We start from the raw sequence: 22,183 nt of genomic DNA, 5'->3' as shown, positions 1-22,183 counted from the left end.
CCCTCTGCCATACCACTTCCCACCAGACCAGGTTGCTCAAAGGCCCCATCCAGCCTGGTCATGGACACTTCCAGGCATGGGGAAATCTACAACTTCTTAGGGCAACGTCTTCCAGTGCCCTACCACCCTCTGAGCAAAGAATTTCTTCCTAATATCTAAACTAAATCAACCCTCCTTTAGTTTAAAATCATTACTCCTTGTCCTATCACTACACTCCCTGACAAAGAGTCCCTCTCCTGCTTTCCTGTAGGACCCCTTTAGGTACAGGAATGCAACTATAAGATCTCCCCAAAGCCATCTTTTCTCCAGAATGAACAACCCCAGATCTCTCAGCCTCTCTTCAGAGGAGAGGTGCTTCAGCCCTTTGATCATCTTCATGGCCTTCCTCTGGACTAGCTCTTGTAGGTCCTTTGTGAGCTTATGGCCCCAGAGCTGAACACAGTACTACAGGTGGGGCTTCCTGAGAGCAGAGCAGAGGGGGAGAATCACCTCCCTTGACCTGCTGGCCATGTTTCTTTTGATACACCCGAGGATACAGTTGGTTTTCTGGGCTGCAAGCACACATTGGTGGCTCTATGTTGAGTTTCTTGTCATCCAACACCCTCAAGTCCTTCTCATCAGGGTTGCTCTCAACGCATTCTCTGTCCAGCCTGTATTTGTGCTTGGGATTACTCCAGCCCAGGGGCAGGACCTTGCACTTGGCCTTGTGAACTTCATGATGTTCACATGGGCTCACCTCTCAAGCCTGTCCAGGTCCCTCTGGATGGCATCCCTTCCCTCCAGCATGTTGACTGCATTGTAATAGCATATTTCTTCTACACCTATAATAAAACATTGCTATTAAATTCCTTCCCTAGCCCTCCACTAAGTGCATATAGAATCATAGAATATAGAATCATAGAATATCCTGAGTTGGAAGGGACCCTTAAGGATCATCAAGTCCAATTCTTGACACCGCACAGGTCTACCCAAAAGTTCAGACCATGTGACTAAGTGCACAGTCCAATCTCTTCTTAAATTCAGACAGGCTCGGTGCAGTGACAACTTCCCTGGGGAGCCTGTTCCAGTGTGCAACCACCCTCTCTGTGAAGAACCCCCTCCTGATGTCAAGCCTAAATTTCCCCTGCCTCAGCTTAACCCCGTTCCCGCGGGTCCTGTCACTGGTGTTAATGGAGAAAAGGTCTCCTGTCTCTCGACACCCCCTTACGAGGAAGTTGTAGACTGTGATGAGGTCTCCTCTCAGCCTCCTCTTCTCCAGGCTGAACAGGCCCAGTGACCTCAGCCGTTCTTCGTACGTCTTCCCCTCCAGGCCTATCACCATCTTCGTAGCCCTCCTCTGGACACTCTCCAACAGTTTCATGTCCTTTTTATACTGTGGTGCCCAGAACTGCACACAGTACTCGAGGTGAGGCCGCACCAGCGCAGAGTAGAGTGGGACAATCACCTCCCTTGACCTACTAGCAATGCCATGCTTGATGCACCCCAGGACATGGTTGGCCCTCCTGGCTGCCAGGGCACACTGCTGGCTCATATTCAACTTGCTGTCTACCACGACCCCCAGATCCCTCTCTTCTAGGCTGCTCTCCAGCGTATGATAAAGTTCCTGCATGACTATGAACTCTTCTGCTTTCTTATATTATCTACATATTTTAGATGGGAAGTAATCCCATTTTATAATGGCAGATGACTAGTTCTGATGTTTCTTTGCAGATATTTTTCTACAAATAGACCTTCATCTTGTCACCCTCAAGTAGAGACCTTGATTCTAGTCCCAGATCCAAAATTATGTTTTTGCTATATTAAACAGCTACTGGAGGAAGAACCAATGAGAGCTGGAACAGTGTTCAAACTGAAGTTTTCTGTATTTGACTGGGATATGCTGCCAGCAGCATGTGCATGGTCCGTCAGCAAAGAACTTACAGAAAGTACGTGTCACAGGCTGTTGGTCATCATTTCAGATGATTACCTGGAAGGTGGTGGATGTGACGTTTAGACCAAACTTGCTCTTAGTCACAACACCATGCAAAACTGAACAGCTTCAAAAGGTAGAGATAAGAATGTATCTCTCAGGATCACTATCTTCCCATACCATCTGAATATAAACATATACACCATTTTTTTATTGCAGTTCTCACAGGTTGCTAGTTATTATATTAAATATGAAGACTTGTTGTATGTGTCTCAAATTGTTGCAGATAGAAGATAAGTCAAACAAGTTCCTGTGGAGGTATACTGGGTCTGGCTGGGATGTTAAATTTCCCTGCAGCAGCCATTACAGTGCTGCGCTCTGCACTTGTAGCTGGAACAGCAGTAGTATCACACCGGTGTTGTCTGCTGCTCAGAAGTGCTGGCACAGCATCAGGACTCTCTCTGACCCTCCTAGGGGGTGGACCAAAAAGTGAGAAAGAAACATCAGCAGGGCAGCTGACCTAAACCAACCAAAGGGATATTCCATACCATATGATGTCACACTCAGCAATAAAAGGTGGAAAAAGGAAGAAGGGGGGAGGGGTGGGCTCTCGTTGTGAAAACGTCTGTCCATCTCCCGAACATCGGCTACGTGTGTTGAGACCCTGCTTCAAGGACGTGGTCAAGCATCGCTCATTTGTGGGAAGTAGAGAGTAATTTCTTTCCTCTGCACTTCCACATAGCCTTTACTTTGTTGTTGTTGTTGTTGTTATTCCCTTTCCCCCTCCCTCTTTCCCTTTCCCCTTTTTTCCCTTTAGTTGAATTGTTTAACTAATAACAATATTTCCTTAATAATATATTTTTTGCTCTTTAATGAAATTATCCTTATCTCAACCCGTGAGTTCTTTCCTTTACTTCTTCCCCTCCTCATCTGAGGAGGGGGAGTGAGAGAGAGGTTGTGGTGTTCAGCTGCCTAGCACGGTAAAATCACCACAGTCCTTTTTGGTGCCCAACGTGGGGCTCGAAGGGTTGAGATAAAAATAGGATTGATTAAAAGTCTTACAACTAACACACTTATTTGCTAGTCACCATGTTCAGTGTCCTGTTAATATTGGCTTGTTTGATCATGTGTCATGCAATCAGAGTCATATTCTCCTTTCACCTCTATATCCGATCTGAGAATGTGCTACAATCTGTGTTCGTTTTTTTAAACTCGCTGTGCTGCCAAGCACTGGCCTTGAGTTTAATCTGGCATTCAGGCTCTGCACTGTTATCATTTGGGTCTCATGGAAACTATCCTTTAGAGAATATTCAGAGTTACACTGCCTTCCTTTCCTCATCTGGAAGTCAGTTTATGAATAATATCAGGAATGGTACCTTCTCCTTCTTTCACAATGGGCTAATTATAACAGTTTTTGAGTATTTTGAATATCCATGTGTAACCCATATATTGCTATTTCTAATTCTGCATAACGGGTCTTCTCTTCTCTCTAAGATTAGTCGATTGTTTAGAAAGCTTACCCAGCAATCTGTCCTGAAACAGCCTTGTGGCAGGTGGCAAGGTTTGTCGGAGGATATAGGCAGGTACCTGTCACGGGTGTCTCCCCCAATAGTTTTGAACTTCACTCCTGAACAAGTGCAAAATCCTAAAAGCCTGACAGAATGTTTGAGAGTTGTATGCCCTGACCCTGACAATGTCGGAGAACGACAGCTTGCGGCATTGTGCTGGGTCCTGGCTTATTCCTACCAAACACTGTTTAACATCATCCAGCACCTTGAAGAGAGGGAGAAAGTCTTTGAATCTGATGACCAGATAGCACATGCTGTGGCTGACCCAGAGGACCAACCGACTATGGTATCAGTCGCCCCCATAGTCAAGTCAAAACAATGGAAACGGAAGTCAGCTCGTTTAGTAAGGGAAGAAGCCTCTCCTAAGAAGGAGGGAGAAGGGGAAGAGGCAGGCACCTCTAAAGCAGTGCCATCACAAAAACAGCAGGAAGAAGAGATGGAAATCATAAACGAAACCGAAAGCAATCGATCCCTATCCCTGAGCAAGTTGTGAGAAATACGAAAGGATTATGGTCGACACCCAGGTGAACACATCCTCACCTGGCTGCTTCGATGCTGGGACACGGGGGCCAATAGCCAACAATTAGAAGGCAATGAAGCCAAGCAGTTGGCATCCCTCTCTAGAGAAATGGTAATTGATAAAGGAATTGGGAGAGGGACACAGGTTCTCAGCCTTTGGAGGCGACTCCTGGCAGCTGTGAAAGAAAGGTATCCCCATAAGGAAGACATTGTATATCAAGTAGGCAAGTGGGCCACTGTGGATAAAGGTCTCCAGCAACTGAGGGAATTAGCTGTGCTGGAGATGATTTATAGTGATTTGGACAATGCCCAGACACCTAAAGATCCCGATGAAGTCCAGTGTACAACATCCATGTGGCGTAAATTGGTGCGGAGTGCACCATCATCACATGCCAGTACACTGGCAATATTTAATTGGGATGAGGGGATGGGACCAACAGTGTATAATCTGTCCTGCCAGCTTAAAAAATATGAAGACAATCTGCTCCACTACGGGCCTGTGTCTCAGCTGTGGAGAAACTGTCCGAAAGACTTGACCACCTTGTAGAACAAGCATATTTCCCCCCATCCAGACGGAGTGATATTTCAGCCACTAAGAATCAGTATTTTCCTGCTTGAGAGAGAGAGTACCCAAGACGCACACCATGTGGCACCTTGTTGTTTTATCTGCGTGATTATGGGGAAGATATCAGGAAACGGGATGGTGTACCTACTTCAACCCTAGCTGCTTGGGTATGTGAACTGAAAGGAAATACAGCAGCAAGAGGGGCTCCTAAAAAAAATGCTGCTCCAATTTCTGTTGGGCAGTTCTCCAGAGGCAGTAGAAAAGCTGATGTTATTCTTGACCCTGATGAAGGGACCTCTGCTTCTCATTTGCAAGAATTAAGTGGCAGACACTCCAACCAGGACTAGAGGGGCCCTGCCTCTGGCCAGGTAGAGGAGAGGGACAACCAGATTTATTAGACTTTGTGGATCCGATGGCCTGGCACATTGGAACCACAAGAATACAAAGCTCTAGTGGACACTGACGCACAATGTACTTTAATGCTGTCAGGCTACCAAGGGACAGAACCCATCTGTATCTCTGGAGTGACAGGGGGATCCCAACAGCTAACTGTATTGGAAGCTGAAGTGAGTCTAACTGGGAATGAGTGGCAAAAGCATCCCATTGTGACTGGCCCAGAGGCTCCATGCATCCTTGGCATAGACTACCTCAAGAGAGGGTACTTCAAGGATCCAAAAGGGTACCTGTGGGCTTTTGGCATAGCTGCTTTGAGCACAGAGAATATTAGGCAGCTGTCTACCCTACCTGGCCTTTCAGAAGACCCCTCTGTTGTAGGATTGCTTAAGGTTGAAGAACAGCAGGTACCAATCGCTACCACAACAGTGCACCAACGGCAATATCGCACCGACCGAGACTCCCTAATTCCCATCCATGAGTTGATTCATCGGCTGGAGAGTCAAGGAGTGATCAGCAAGACTCGCTCACCCTTTAATAGTCCTATATGGCCAGTGCGAAAGTCTAATGGTGAGTGGAGGCTAATGGTGGACTATCGCAGCCTGAACGAAGTCACGCCACCTTTGAGTGCTGCAGTGCCAGACATGCTAGAACTTCAGTACGAACTAGAGTCAAAGGCAGACAAGTGGTACGCCACAATTGATATCGCTAATGCATTTTCTGCATCCCTTTGGCAGCAGCATGCAGGCCGCAGTTTGCTTTCACTTGGAGGGGCATCCAATACACCTGGAATCGACTGCCCCAGGGGTGGAAACACAGCCCTACCATTTGCCATGGACTGATCCAGTCTGCACTGGAACAAAGGGGAGCTCCTGAACACCTGCAGTACATTGATGACATCATTGTGTGGGGCAACGCAGCAGAAGAAGTTTTTGAGAAAGGGAAAAAAGTAATCCAAATTCTCCTGAAAGCTGGTTTTGCCATTAAACAGAGTAAGGTCAAGGGACCTGCACAAGAAATCCAGTTTCTGGGGGTAAAATGGCAGGATGGACATCGCCATATTCCAATGGATGTGATCAACAAAATAACGGCAATGTCTCCGCCAACTAACAAAAAGGAAATGCAAAATTTCCTAGGCCTTGTAGGATTCTGGAGAATGCATGTTCCAGGCTATAATCAGCTTGTGAGTCCTCCATATCGAGTGACTCGAAAGAGAAACTATTTTGAGTGGGGCCCTCAGCAACAACAGGCCTTTGAACAAATCAAACAAGAAACAGCTCGTGCAGTAGCCCCTGGGCCTGTCCGTACCAGACCAGCTGTGCAAAACATACTTTACACTGCAGCTGGGGAACATGGCCTCACCTGGAGCCTCTGGCAGAAAACCTTAGAAGAAACTCGAGGTCGACCTCTGGGTTTCTGGAGCCTGGACTATCGAGGATCACAAGCCAGTTACACCCCAACTGAAAAAGAGATACTAACAGCATATGAGGGTGTTCGAGCTGCTTCAGAAGTTGTGGGTACAGAAGCACAGCTCCTCTTGGCACCACGGCTACCTGTGTTACATTGGATGTTCAAAGGGAAAATTCCCACTACACATCATGCGACTGACGCTATGTGGAGTAAGTGGATAGCGTTAATTACACAGCGGGCTTGAATGGGAAAACCTAATCACCCAGGAATCCTGGAAGAGATCATGGACTGGCCAGAAGGCAGAGATTTCAGAGTGCCAACAGAAGAGGTAACCCATGCTGAAGGGGCACCACCATATAATGAGTTGCCAGAAGACAGAAAGCAGTATGTGTTGTTCACTGATGTATCCTGCCATGTGGTAGGGAGCCATCGGAAATGGAAGCTGCTGTGTGGAGTCCCACACGAAGAGTTGTGGAGGCCATGGAAGGGGAAGGCGAGTCAAGTCAGTATGCAGAAGTGAAAGCCATACAACTAGCCCTAGAGATTGCCGAAAGAGAAAAATGGCCAGTACTGTATCTCTACACTGACTCATGGATGGTGGCAAATGCTCTGTGGGGGTGGCTGCAGCAATGGAAACAGAGAAACTGGCAGCACAGAGGTAAACCTACCTGGGCTGCTACCCTATGGCAAGATATTGCTGCCCGGGTAGAAAACCTGGATGTAAAAGTACATCATGTGGATGCCCACATGCCCAAGAGTCGTGCTACTGAAGAACATCAGAACAACAAAGAGGTGGATCGAGCTTCAAAAATTGAAGTGGCTCAGGTGGATCTGGACTGGGGGCATAAGGGTGAGCTGTTTGTAGCTCAATGGGCCCATGAAACATCAGGACATCCGGGGAGGGATGCCACATACAGATGGGCTCATGATCGAGGGGTAGACCTGACCATTGAGGCCATCACACAGGTTACCCATGAGTGTGAAATCTGTGCTGCAATCAAGAGAGCCATGAAGGTAAAATCTCCCTGGAACAGGGGGAGATGGCTAGGGTTTCGATATGGTGAGGCCTGGCAAATTGACTATATTGGATCACTCCCACAAACCCGCCAAGGCAAACGGTACATACTCACCGTGGTAGAAGCAACAACTGGGTGGCTGGAAACATACCCCGTAAACCATGCCACGGTCCGAAACACTATCTTGGGCCTAGAAAAGCAAGTGCTGTGGCATCATGGTACACCAGAAAGAATTGAGTCTGGCAATGGGAGTCATTTCCGAAAAAATTTGTTCACCTCCTGGGCCAAGAGGCATGGTATTGAGTGGGTGTATCACATCCCTTATCACCCACAAGCCTCTGGGAAGGTTGAAAGGTACAATGGACTGTAAAAGACTATGTTAAGAGTATTGGGTGCTAGGACATGGAAAGAGTGGGACATAAATCTACCAGAAGCCACTTGGCTAGTTAATAACAGGGGGTCTGATAGCCGTGCTGGTCCTGCTGAAACAAAACCCCTACACACGGTGAAGGGAGCTAAAGTCCCCGTAGTGCATGTAGGAAAGTGGATGGGGAAGGTGGTGTGGGTTGCTCCTGTCTTGGGAAAAGGCAAACCCACTCATGGGATTGTCTTCGCCCAAGGACCAGGGTATACCTGGTGGGTAATGCAGAAGGATGGGGATATCAGGTGTGTGCCTCAAGGAGATCTAACTTTGGGAGAAAACTAATCTGTAATCTAAGTTATATGTTGTAGGAAGACGCTGCAAGATCAATGACAGGTCAACTTTGCAAGGAACTGGGCAAGTGCAACAAGGACTTGAGCTAAGCTGGTGCTGGCGTCCAGACATCCAGCTCCACCTGCCCTGAGTGACCACTTTGGCAGATTAAGACTAAATCATCAACAGTTCTTATGGACGTTTTCCAAGAGTGACTTATAGAATGTAAAGATGTACCTACCTATCAATTCGTTAAAGAACAAGGAACAATGATGATGAGAATATGCCAGAGTATAGGGGACCTGAGAGTGACACAAATGTTATGGAATAAGGGGTGGAGGCTGTACTGGGTCTGGCTGGGATGTTAAATTTCCCTGCAGCAGCCATTACAGTGCTGCGCTCTGCACTTGTAGCTGGAACAGCAGTAGTATCACACCGGTGTTGTCTGCTGCTCAGAAGTGCTGGCACAGCATCAGGACTCTCTCTGACCCTCCTAGGGGGTGGACCAAAAAGTGAGAAAGAAACATCAGCAGGGCAGCTGACCTAAACCAACCAAAGGGATATTCCATACCATATGATGTCACACTCAGCAATAAAAGGTGGAAAAAGGAAGAAGAGGGGAGGGGTGGGCTCTCGTTGCAAAAACCTCTGTCCTCTTCCCGAACACCGGCTATGTGCATTGAGGCCCTGCTTCAAGGACGTGGTCAAGCATCGCTCAGTTGTGGGAAGTAGAGAGTAATTTCTTTCCTCTGCACTTCCACATAGCCTTTACTTGTCTTGTTTAGTTATTCCCTTTCCCCCTCCCTCTTTCCCTTTCCCCTTTTTTCCCTTTAGTTGAATTGTTTAACTAATAACAATATTTCCTTAATAATATATTTTTTGCTCTTTAATTAAATGTTGTGGTTTAACCTAGCTGGCAGCTAAACACCTAACTGAAACCAGGACATTAAACTATCCTTATCTCAACCCGTGAGTTCTTTCCTTTACTTCTTCCCCTCCTCATCTGAGGAGGGGGAGTGAGAGAGCAGTTGTGGTGTTCAGCTGCCTAGCATGGTAAAACCACCACAGGAGGTCCCTTGGATGATGCTATAATATGATAATTTTTTTTTTCATTGGGATACTCAAACTCATTATTATTATTACTATTTACCCTTAGACTTAAAAACAACAACAACAAAGAACTATGCATGAATAATATTGCAGTTAACAGGAAGTTTGCAGACAAATACTGAATTTTCTCTTTCCTTATACATGGAGAGGAGAACATTCCATATATTTGTGTTTGTGGAACCACGGTTTCTTGAGAATAAGGCTCAATGCAGCTCTAGTTTTCCACACGAATATTTGTTATTCCCAAAGCCTCCAAAATAATGATACTTTTACCTTACCCATACTCTGTAAATGAAAATTACTAATCTCTTTGCCTAAAAGAAAGAGCTTGTAGCTTATTTATTTCAGCCTAGTTATTTTAGAACTACAGGGTTTCAAAGGGGAAATCATTTTAACTGAAAAAAGAGCACAGATTCCCTGCAAAAAGATTTTCTATTTGCCAGCTGTGCAGGCTACTACAACAAGTGTCTAAACCTGAAAAAAATAAAATATTGTACAGCATTTCAGAGCTTTTATACTGTGATTGTAAAATATCTGGGAGGTTTGCCAGACTCAGTCAAAAGAAGAACACAGCATTTTCTCATCACTAATAACAATGACCTGAAGTCACGTTGAAGATTGTAAGGTCAATTTCCCTCTTAAATCGAAAAAAGAAAATAGGAGAACAGATGTGGGTAGTTGCTTCTGTATTTATAAATTGCATGACAGCTGGGTTAGGCTATACGATCTCCAGTTTCTATGCATTTAAGGTGTTTTTTATTGAATCATTCATGGTAATCAGATAAAAGCGTTAAAGTGCATTTTTCAGGTATTATATAACATAGCTCAAGTAGCCAACTTTATGGCATATATTTAAAATTGAACACTTCTCTTCATTATGTTCAGACAACTTTACCAGGTGGAATGTAGATTTCAAGAAGAATTTTCTGGGTTTGAATGATCAGTTTGAAATTCACACAGCATACAGGAATATGATAAGGAAATTAGTAAATTTTAAGTAGAAGTGTATATTCCATGTAGCTATGTGAAAGATAATCCTAATCAAAACCACCTACTACCAGATATTTTTTTAAGTTTACAACTGTAACAACCACAGATGTGTAACCAACATCCTCATGATATTTATTCCATCATTTTAGTAGTGTATAATTCTATAAATAGAAATTTTTACATTTAACAGGATTTCTGTTTCTCTACTTCATATACTAAATTGACCATTTTATCAGATACATCATTTCTAGTTACTGACTCATTACTTCTATATGCTGACACAAGACATGCACAGACTACACACCAGTATTTTGGGGTACTTTTTTTTTCATTAAAATGCCAACCATCTGCTTGTGGATGTCAGCATCTAGACAAATCTTTTGTTTAAATCCCAGCATTTTATTTGCAATCCCTTATTGGGTGAAACAGGTAAATTACATTTCTACATTTTTTTTTCTTTACACTGTGCAATTCATTTCACCTAATCAGCACCATTTAAAATCAGACATAGTAACCTACTGTGCTTAGATCTATGAGACGAAAAAGGAACCTCCTGAGAGCAGTTTATCTGAAACATCTTAAATATCTATAACAGAATGAGATAAATCTTTGAAGATGCCTTCTGGCTCCTTGACATAAGAAGAGAGTAGGTGAATAGTTGAACTTAAAGGATTAACTTCTAACACTTACATCACAGCACTAAGCAAGAGCTTAGAAGAGAGGTCTCAATTAACTAAAACTGGGAGCTAGACCATTTTCTAATCTTCAGTGAGCACAGCCAAACATTTGATCCATAGTTGTTTCTCTAGCCTATATTAAGTGTACATCAATTATTTCAGAAAAATAATTGGTGAACAGTATGAAATACTTTTAATATTTGCCAGACAGCAAAGGAATAGTTTGGTGGCTATCCAGAAAGGGTAAAGAGAAAAGTGAGGGAAGTAGAATGAATCAGTTTTAGTACACAATATCCTCTCCCCCCAGAGTTTTAGAAAAATTGGCAAGATAAGTTGAAGCAGACCTCAAGCAGCTTAAATCTGTGCAATCAGCCTTTACAGAGCACATTGTCCTAAGTCTCTCTGACCTTGGAAATGTTACAAGGGTCAGGTTTACACATAGGTGACATGCTTCTGAATGACAACTGAAATGCTTAGACAAGAAAATATACCTTTTTGTTTTCAAAGCAGTCTGCATGTTACAGTCCTCATCTTTTTTTGAATTCCACTTCAATAATGAGTGTGTATTCGTTATGTACCATGCAAGGAAAGGACTCCTTAAAGGACTCATGGACAGACTAAAGTTCTGAGTTCCAGCATCACCAGCACAAAGCCCTTAAACCCACCAAGTGCGATAGCAGTGCTCTCCTGTCCCTTCTCAGCAGTTGCAACCTCTACAGAAGTTAGAAAGCAGTAAGTGATCCTTGGGTTCCTTGGTAAGATCAGAAGTGGCATTTGCTCCTATTGCAGCCCCCATCAGCCTCCCAGCTGTGCTACATCAGGTCATCATTCCTATTAGGGCCTCCGGGGACTACAATAAATAGTAAGTATTAAGAGATACAGCAAAGTCTAATATTGTCCTTGTATCACTTCTTACCATAATGACAAACTTGCAGCAAAACAGCCAAGAATTTACACTGAGTGTTTTTCCTGCTTGAAGAGGAAGAATTCACATGACTCTGTGCTTGATCTTGAGATCTCCTTCTCTATATAGATAGTCCATGCTTGCTTACAGGTATGGTTTTGTTGGGTGAATTAACAGGGATTTAAACACAGAGGTAGCTAGTTTTCTGGTGTGCCTTCCCACTGCAGGTGTATATAAAATCTAGTTTTGATGAACAGAGGAAGAACTGTTGAAATTTCATCTGATCTCAGCTGGCAGAGGTACACTGAAGAGCAACTGACATTTTCACACTCTGCTCCTAATTCACTGCAAGACCCTACTGCTCATTAGTTATTGATTTTATACACATCTGCTGCAGATTATAAATAGTGACTCATGAATCCTGGATTCCTACTCCTCTAATACACAGTTAATACTAGAATTACCTTAAGATTAAGTGTACCTGAAGTAGTGCTATCAGCTAGAACAGCTTCCAAAGAATAGGGTATTTTGTTGAAACTTGTCTTCTGTGCTGAATCTATGCTTACTGGAAACAAAGCAACAAAGAAGGTTTATGAAGCACAAGATATTATAACAAAAGACCGCCCAGGTCATTGATTCCTATTCCCTGATCTAAGAAGCCTCTCCTGCATCCTATAATCCCATTCAAAAATGTATTAAGCTCCACTTTAAAGATACTTAAGTTGTTTCCCTCCATTACTCTTATTGGAAGGCAGTTCCAGACAGGTGGAAAGTGGCTAGACAGTTGTATTGATCTCTGAATTCCCTGGAAATTCTATTTATAAAATGTTAAGCACTTCGTTAAGGATTTCCAAGTGGGTGTTTCTGATTGCTCAATACATAACAATTGTTCTGCTGATAAAAATCCTCTGTGTGTTTCATTTATAATCCATTTTATTTTCCTTGTAATAATAGCATATTGCTATTTCATGCAGCTGTTATGTGCACTTTATGAGTGTTCCACTGTTTTTTAACATAATTGACTCAGTCCTTTCAGTTACCAAGCACCTTATCTCTGATTTCTGAAAGAGCCTGAAGCAATACCCCAAAGTATTCACTGTATCCAAGGACCTTATTTCAGGTAGGCATGCTTCTTTTTTTAGTCATGCATTTGAAGTGCTCTGTCTCAGTGCATAGTTTTGATTAATACAAAGTACTGAGTATAGCATTACTAAGATCAATGTGGATTTGGTTTTGTTACATCTTTAGCAATAATAGCCTATTTTAAAAATAAAATTTACAACTAACTATGAAGGCCACATTTTGGTTTCAGTTATTTGAATTTAGACCTGGATTAAAAAGACAAAAATAATTATTTCTTTTTTCCTTTTTCCTTTTTCTTTTTTTTTTTTTTTTCTTGTTTTGTTTTGTTTTTTTAAAGAGCCTATACATAAGAGCATAAAAAGTATATACCACGTATGGTAGCAGCATGCTCACTTGCTGTGAGTCACACTTGCCTTCCTGACTCATTTGAATTTGCTCATGGACTCTGAAGTATGATTATAATGACTAGCTGTAATCACCAGAGACTTCCACTGCAGCATCCCCATGAAAGTAGATTTCTTAGCTTTCAGGATCAAAATTTATCCAGCATTTCTTCTGGTCTCATGTTTGAAGGAAGCAATGTTATACATGTGACTTTTTAAAGAGAAAATTAAGATTAAGAATGTTACTAGAAAACCACTAAACCTACATGTCAAAATTCTGTGTGGATACATTTTGCATCTCTCTGGCTTATAGAATACATGTCACTGATAATTTCAACTGTTCCTTTTCTATATCCATCTCTGACATTTTTACCACTATGTGTTAATGAGTTAAATCCTGTAAATGAAATCCTGAGCCTTTTGCAGTTGATGAAAAAAAACCCTTCCTATTTTCAATTGGAATTATTGTCTTTCACTAAGGTTACTGCAAGGATCAGATCTTTGTGTTAACAGGAAGTACTGTCACTTTACTAAGAAAGGTCTCTGTAAGATGGTGAGGTTCTTAGATTCTGTTAAACAATGTGAAAATTTTACTCTAAAAACAGTATTGAAAAAACAACTAGTAACATACCTTGTCAGACTGTTGTGAGATCATTTTTACAGTACAAATTAATATTTGTAAAGTGAAGCACATTTGGATTTGGGATGAAAGATTATGTGTTTAAATGTACAGTACTGAAATTCATCTCTGATTTTTTTAAGGGAAAAAAAAAAAAAAGCGAGCAACTCAGTTTAATTAGCCAACTAACAACAACAAAAAAATACTTAACAATCTGTAATTTACTTTTTTGAATGAAAACCATATTATGCTTAGATTATAGTCAGGATAATATTGTTAGTAGAATGACTGACTCAAATTAATCACGACTGAAAATCTGATTACCAAAAGGGATCATGCTGCTATCATAGACTTTACATACTTTCTCCTTTTATCTTCTTATTACAGGACCAAATTTCTCCCTCTGTGCAAAGGGTGTACAGGATTTGCAGTTCCCAGTGTTTTAAAATTTCTGCTTTGATATTATAATGCACATATTGTGAATGATGGGCCTCAAATTAATTTTATTCTTACAAAGAACAAACTGAAGACAAGGACAACTGTTTTTAATAATATTTTTTACAAGGTGTTAATGTGCAATTTGTTGCTTGTCAAAACAATGGGAATTATGTTCTCATTCCATTTTAGATATAATTAGCTAATACTTTCCAAAGGAAATGCAGGCAGAAGAAGTATCTCTTATTTTTAGCTATGTTGCCAATTTCATTATTTACCTTCATTTGCACTCTCTCTTGTAATGCAGAAGTTTAAGTTATGTTTCCAGTATGCTTAAATGAAATCCACTATAAAGAAGTTGTGTTTTCTCTTCAAGTGTATTCATGTTCTGTATATGTAGGCATCCAGAAAGATCTTCTAAAGGAAATAACTGTGTGTTAGATTGTGTACAATGAATTGTTGCACTTTTTTTCCTTCTGGGACTAAAAAACAAAACAAAACAAAACCACTTTCATGCCTTTGTCTCTTTGAAAGCACTTTTTTTCCCCCAAATAAAATTATGCATATAAATATGTTTCGTTGGGCTAGATAAATTAGTTTACAGCTTATTTAATTAGGGCATAGAAATACATTATTTTTATGGCCTTGCTGAATGAAAAGGGTCTCAACAAGCCTGTAACAAAAAAAGCCCCACATCAAGGAGTTTACAACAAAATGACAAGAAGAAAAAGCTTTATGAAATAAAAAGTAGAAAAAAGAAGGGTAAGAGAACACCCTGATGCTATGCCACATTTTCTGATGCAGAAAACTTGTGGGTACAATTTGTAGCAAATCAGACTACGTCTACTCTTCTAACTGCATCCACCCCAGGGAGTGGCAGACAACCTCAAGTAGTCCCTCTTGGACAGATTAGTTGCATTTCAATGAGCAGTTCTTGGCTTTATATCCTTTCTGGGTCCTATATGGTTTATGCATATCTATATAAATATACATATATATGTTATGGCATGAAAATGCAGTCATGTATCACATACCTTGACAGGGTGATCAAAGACATAGAAGAGTGCAGGAAAGTCCCAAGCCTGGTAGGAAGGACAGCTCAGGGCAGGGGGATCAAAACCCCTCTCATCTATATGAGATTCTATATTTCATCTATATTTCAGTTCCTACTGAAAACATTTGTTGGAGTGTACTCTCCATCGAAGCATGATTGAATTTAACTTGGGAGGCAAGTGCATGGGTCAGAAGAGAACAAACATTTACACAGAGTCTGTAAGCTAAGACCAAAACTAAGATGGGGAAAGAAATTCATTGATACCCAGATAACACTAATGAGCTTGAAGAAACCCATGTAAGTCAGGCATTTCTATACAGATCTACCAGTACCACAAATAGTAAGAAATAGTGATTTTTTAAAATTATTATTTTTTTTAATATGTGGAATTAATCTCACCTAGATTAAAATTTCCATAAATCTTCCAACCTAACTTTTGCAGTTTTGTAATTTTAAAACCTGATTTAATAATCTAAGTTGACTATGGAGTCTCTCTGGAGAATCTCTGACTCTCACCAGAGAGTGAAATTGTCACTGGAGAAGCCTACTTTGCTGTACTAACTATAGAGAAACCTAGGGCAATTCCAGTCTTAATTAAGTCCTTCATTTTAGATATCCATAGATAGATAGGTAGATAAATTAGATTAATTTGGGCTACAACTCTGACTTTTATTTCTCTTTGCATCTCAGTCGTTGTAACATTGTACAAATTGCAATTCTTAGCGATGACAGCCATTTCAGGGTAAAAATGAAACAAAATACGAACCACAACAGAGTCAAGAGATGAGAGTAGCAACAGAAGAAAATGGAGAAGAGAATTCATATTGCTTTTACCTAGGCAGTGCAGAGCTTACCTGTTAGGCATTTACCTATCTGATTACAGAGCATGGGGTGATGCAAAACAGAAAAGGGAACCCACCACGTCTGCTGCTGAAATATGTCAAACATGTAGCCAAGAGAACAAGAATCATGAGTGAAGGAAACAGGGCAAGGGGAAATCTGATACCACAGTTTAAAGGCCAGAGCATAGGCCTGACAGAGAGACAGTAATTATAAAACCTGATCTTAGGGACTGTATGAATTTTACATTAGATCTCAGTGGATTGAATGTTGAAGCAGTCCAGAGAACAGAAGCTAAAACCAAGCTTGTCTGCAAAGGATATATATCCAGATTGCTTTACCCTTTGTTTTTTGCTCCGTTATGCTTATATTCTTGAGCATACAATACACAAGAGGTTTAATATCAAGAGACACCTCCCCACACCATCTCCTTACCTTCCAATCCATCATCTGGCTTCTTCTGTTCATTAGCCTGTTCTGAGAGACAGCATTAGGAATCCTCCAGGCTGACATAACAAGGGAATCCAAGTACCTTGATTTTTGGAAAAATTGTTGTGGAACTACTCCCAGGGCTTGCAGAGTCATTGCATGTAACTTTTCAAAACCATTTTGTTCAATGTTTTCATCTACATTTGATGCTCCAGATCTACCTGTGTTTCTTCCAAATCTCCATTTCAATTTATGTTGTCCAAATCTCATTTCAATTAAGTTCACTGTGATGAAAAATACATATGTTAATAGCTCTTTAAAGTACACAACAATTGCATGGCTTGAAGTCTCTCCTGTGCATATGAAAACAGGCAGGAGAGCATATCATTTATATACATTAAAGGTACACCATGTCTATCAACCAAAAAAAGAGAAAACCCTTTTGTTTTCAAGGAGGCTGTATATACCAATTCACAGTGATAATGTGGAGTTAAAATTATCTGCATTTCTAAGGCGAAAGGTCAACTCAAATGCTTTTATATAACATCACTCAGTATTTCACTGTTACGTCCTAATATGGGAGAAACCTTGCAATAGAAAAAATACTTAATATTAATTGGTTCAATCTGGAAATCTCTCTCTCTATATATATATGCATATATAGATAGATAGATAGATACGTCTTCTCTTTTTTTCAGGAAAATAGTACTTTCAGGATACAAAAACATGCAGCTTTCACTATGTATTTCACAAACTTCTTTGTTGTAACCCGCAAGGTGAATTTCTCTCTTGTGATGATGATACAGCTGTCTCAGAAACGCTTGTGATGCCAGAATACAATTGCTGACATGTTAGCTGTGTTCCACCATTCAATTTCTATTTATTTTATCATTTTGAAGATCACCTTTAAAAAACAAAAAATCATTGCCACCTCTACATAAATATAGAACTCTAACCTTAATGAGATAAAAGCCTTCTACAGCTGTTACTCTTTTAATCTTCCTTAAAGGAACACCAGTTAATCTTACCACCATCCAGGTCCCCTCCGTTTGACAACAGCCACAGATGATAGTATCCCGGAGTCCTAGCTCACTGACACTCCGCTGAGGCATAATGTGCTGCTAAATGTGGGGCATCTAAAAGCTAAAGTGGGAGCAAAGGTTGTGGATTAGAATGAATTAAGCAAACATGGATTAAGAAAGATCAATGAGCCTGGACACAGACTCATCAAGCTCTGTTTAGATAATCTGCTTACTCTGACTAACATTTTCTTCCAACGTTACAGCTGAAGAAAATGTACTTGAAGCTCACTCTTGTCAACTCCTGAGAAACTACCAGTAAATCACACAGAAGAGATAGTACCCTGAAATGTAAAAACTCTGCCAAGAGCAGATATTGACCCTGATCCCCAGATACCAACTACCATGACTGAAAAGACAAGCCTGCAGTCCCAGATGATGAAACCATCAGGTCAGTTGCTCTGGCTCAGTCAGTGTATCACCAAGGCAGAACAGAAAGAAGCAACAAATGATACTGTACTACACTGCAGAAAAGGGCAACAGGGAAACTCAGAAAGGCATCCCCCAACGTTGTGCATTACAAGTGATGACAGGAATGTTGGCAGAAGAGACCTGTTGTTTCAGAGGAAATAGCTAGTAAAAATGTAATCCTACAAACTGATCAGAGAAAACTCTCAGGGTCACAAAAGCTGTGGGAGAAAGTTGAAATGAGTGAAGTTCCCATAAACCACATGGTGAGCAGGGACATGAAAAGTGTTAGTAGGAGTATTAGTTCATTTGCTATGTAATTGAAGTCTCGTAAAAAAAAGTCAGTAGAAAAAAAACAATGTCCTGACTCGTGCATAAGGTCAAAATTGTTGGAAAAATAACAAGGAAGTGTTACCAAATGCCCTACACTGAGATTTATATTTTATTGAGTGTATACTTTGCTACATTGTAAAGTTAGGAAAAAAAAAAGAAAAAGAAAAAGAAAAAGAAAAAAATGAAAAATCTGCCAAAGAACTGAAAAGAAAATACACTAGACATCATGCTACAGGAACCATCTCAGAAGCGATGGTATGCATACTGAACACATTGCACCTTCTAAGATCTCATAAGGTCTCAGATCCTGAATCTCAACCCATGTCTGCTTCTTTTACTGATGCTGAGAGAATGGATATTCTGTAGAATTTAGAAAAGGAAAAAAAACCTGTATAGTCAAGTTGCCTTTTTCTCTGTCACTGCAGATTTTTTCTCAGATGCACATTTTAACTGATTTGTCACACTAGTTATATCAGAAAGGTGCTAAAGAACTTTACAGATATACCAATAAGGTTTTTGCTTAGGTAACAAGGTGCAGTACCCATAAAGTTATGAGAATGGTTGGTTACTCACAGAGTGACTGATGGAAAAAGATACTTATTTTCCTGTCAGGGTAAAAGTTCTGAGAAAGTACAAAGAGTAAAAATATATATTTATGTTTACCTTCCAGTCATCTGATCATGATTCCAAATAACATGGGCGGTTCCAACACACACATGAACTGGAGGATACATGACAAAGATATTAGATTCAGCAAACAATATCAAAATTGGAATAAATAAGGGACATAAATTTGTCCCCTGTGGTAACATCGGAATAGATAGTGACTTGCTCATCTCTAAAAACTCACTGATACTAAGAATATATAACATAATGATTTGGGTTTACCTTATACTATGTATGCTTTTGTATTTTGCCAGAAAATAAATAAATAAATAAAATCTTGGTAAACTGGCTTTGTTTTCTTTTTCTTTTCTTTTTCTTTTTCTTCTTCTTCTTCTTTTTTTTTTTTTCCAAATTTCAGCATCCAGTGAATGACCCAGGATATCACTGAATAATCCAGTGCTGGATCTGAACTCAGTCCAACGTAAATACTTGGATAAAACAGCAGATTGAAGGATTCATCTGCCCCAGCATCCTTTCTTTAGTAGATGTGAGTATGAGGAAGAGGTATGCCTATAGACCTTCAGCTCTTCTCTAACATGGTCTTGCAGCAGCTAGAGTCTGAGGGACTTCCTGAGATGAAGGCTCCAGACTTCTGTGTTCAATATAGACAATGGGCCTATCCTCAGCCCTTTTAAGAATCTAATTACAGTTTTGGCTTCTATAACATCTTGTGGCAATGAGTTCCACAATTTAATTATGGACGTGATATGACAAAGTACTTCCTTTGTTTATTTCAAAGTTGCTGCATGAAACTTGCATTGAGTGCTCTGTAGATTTTGCATTGTGAGAAATAATGAACAATTAAGCAGTTTACCATAGATCTGTGATAAAAAGCAAGTTATCATCTTTCATCCAAACAACTTCAGGTAGCTGTTTTATCAACAGGATCACAAAGAACAGCACCCACTGAAAAAATATATAAATGTAAGAAAATTCTATTGGTGAGAAAATCACAGTATCCTGAAGGGGGAAGGGAGAATGATAGCAGTTATTTGTTCACAGTTTGGGTGTATATATATATATATATATATATTTCATATTTACTCAGGAGGTCTTGCTTTTAACCATTTGCACAAGTGGATTTTAAAGTATTGAGCCTTGGGAATGTACTAAGATGTATTTTTAAAGGGTATTCTGTTAACGGAAGGGTAAAATGATTCCTGAAAGTACAAAGTTCACAATGTATATGATTACAAATTCCTTTTGCAATCTGTGTACTGCCTTATTCACTCCCTGATATTTAAGGGCACTTACTGAGGGAATGTAAGTGTTATTACTGTGAATGACACACCATATGGCAAGCAGGATCAGCTGCAGTTCTGCACACTGTTGTCATTTTTCCCCCATGTACTACAGTTTTACATGATGTAATGTTTTTCTGTGATTGTTCAACACTCTACCATTTAAGCCTGCCATATTATAAAATGCCATTTTAGGGGGTTGCAGCTGAACCTGCTCACCATAAGTCTGCATTTATTTCACAGATGTCTATCATGCTGTCATCCCACAGGTGCACTCAAACTTCAAAATTTTCCTATGCCTCAGCTTCTAATGTAAGAAAAATGTATTATGCAAGATGAGGAAATGGCAGCCAAAAAAGTAAGTGCTGCTAAATGTCACTTGACAATATAACATGGGCATGCAAATGCAAGTAACCTTACAGGGTGATAATACTTGCACTAGCAGTAAAATGTGATGTGTAAATGATAGTGTAAGGGCAAGGTCCTAAAAGTAAAGGCCTTCTCCAGGGTAAACGTAAGAAATATAAACTTTTTTTTTTTTTTTTTTTTTTTTTTTCCATTAGTATGTGAGACATTTTATGTTATGCTTGTACTCATTTATAATCAGTGACAGTTTTCTAAAACTAAATTCATCCAGAGGTTATGTTCTCTCTTAAGTTAAGTTACAGCTGGGATAAAGGCAGTTCCATTGTTCCATTCTCAAAAACTTTGTAATGTATATTAAAAAAAAAAAAAAAAAAAAAAAAAGTTCAACAATAATGTAACAGTTGAGCATAATCACACATTTAAGGACCAAAAAATGGGTTCCTATGACTGTTACTGCCGAGTTCATAGAATATGGAGGATGTTCTGGATATGGAGTTCATAGAATATGGAGTCCTTTCCAACTTAAATGATTCTGATTCCATGATTCTATTCTATAATCCCATGAAGCTAATGAGTACATTTGAGTGGATGAATTTAGACATATGCTTAAGTCTTTTCTCCAACTTAAGCTTATTAAATAAAAAAGGCACCTTTCCTTTTTCTAAATGTAATTTCAGCACCACTAGTGGACACAATGTTCATCAGGTGGAAGAAAGATGGGAAGGAAGAAGGAAGTCACCATCCCTGGAGATCTTTAAAAGACATTTAGATGTAGAGCTTAGGGATATGGTTTAGTGGAGGACTTGTTAGTCTTAGGTCAGAGGTTGGACTCGGTGATCTTGGAGGTCTCTTCCAACCTAGACTATTCTGTGATTCTGTGATTCTGTGAAGAATGATCATTGTGGGATAATCTACACAGAGACAGAAGGAGTACCAGCAGGGGTGAGATGGAGCTAATGCCACACAGAAAAGCAACCAGTGTGTCCAAAACATCTTGGCAATACTGATGTATTCCCAGGCTTTGGGAGATTAAAATACAGAGAGAAGTTTCTGTGAGAGTAAATTGGGGAATGTGTGCTGGGAAAGAGACTCCATCAGGGAAAAGTTGCTTGTGGTAGGAGAAATGCAAGAGCAGAAACTGGTGAACTGAAGAGGTGCCATTAAGGTCAGCACTGGGACTTTTTTTTTTTTTTTTTTTTTTTGAGACAGTGTTGTTCTGGTCTGACAGAGGGTCACAAAGCAACTTGTGAGGCTGCTGAGATACGGTGTTGGGGGTAAAGTGGTGTGAGATTTGTTGCCAGGCTGACAAATTCTTGTGACATCTTTCAGGGCCAGTAGGAATTTGAAGTGTATTCAACGCTGTTATTGGGTTGAACGATAACACTGGAAAAAAAAAAAAAAAGCATATAACACTGTTCCATTCCATTGAAATTTCTCTGGCTTTGCTAATGTTTGCTTAATGTGTACTAGTGCAGTGGATGCATTGTAGAGT

At 40.4% G+C, this 22,183-nt stretch overlaps 3 long non-coding RNA genes across 4 annotated transcripts in view; 2 read left to right on the top strand and 1 right to left on the bottom strand.

Annotated features, from left to right (window-relative positions):
* The first annotated feature begins 7,969 nt into the window (after positions 1–7,969).
* On the top strand, positions 7,970–21,330 carry LOC118164395. The gene is made up of 3 exons (XR_004749475.1): positions 7,970–8,325; positions 14,634–14,637; positions 21,321–21,330. It is a non-coding gene; the product is annotated as an uncharacterized LOC118164395 (long non-coding RNA).
* LOC118164384 overlaps positions 16,605–22,183 on the bottom strand; it is a 43,588-nt gene continuing 38,009 nt past the window's right edge. For both annotated transcript variants that reach the window (XR_004749471.1, XR_004749470.1), the window contains 3 exons: positions 19,082–19,092; positions 17,627–17,741; positions 16,605–16,882 (listed from right to left, as the gene is read on the bottom strand). This is a non-coding gene — a long non-coding RNA (uncharacterized LOC118164384). The remainder of the gene's footprint in view (positions 16,883–17,626; positions 17,742–19,081; positions 19,093–22,183) is intronic.
* LOC118164399 lies at positions 21,330–22,081 on the top strand. The gene is made up of 2 exons (XR_004749477.1): positions 21,330–21,425; positions 21,583–22,081. It is a non-coding gene; the product is annotated as an uncharacterized LOC118164399 (long non-coding RNA).

This window comes from Oxyura jamaicensis, chromosome 1, assembly GCF_011077185.1.
Source record: "Oxyura jamaicensis isolate SHBP4307 breed ruddy duck chromosome 1, BPBGC_Ojam_1.0, whole genome shotgun sequence".
NCBI lineage: Eukaryota > Metazoa > Chordata > Aves > Anseriformes > Anatidae > Oxyura > Oxyura jamaicensis.
The sequence above is the reverse complement of the archived record's forward strand: the minus strand, read 5'-3'. Positions and strand labels throughout refer to the sequence as shown.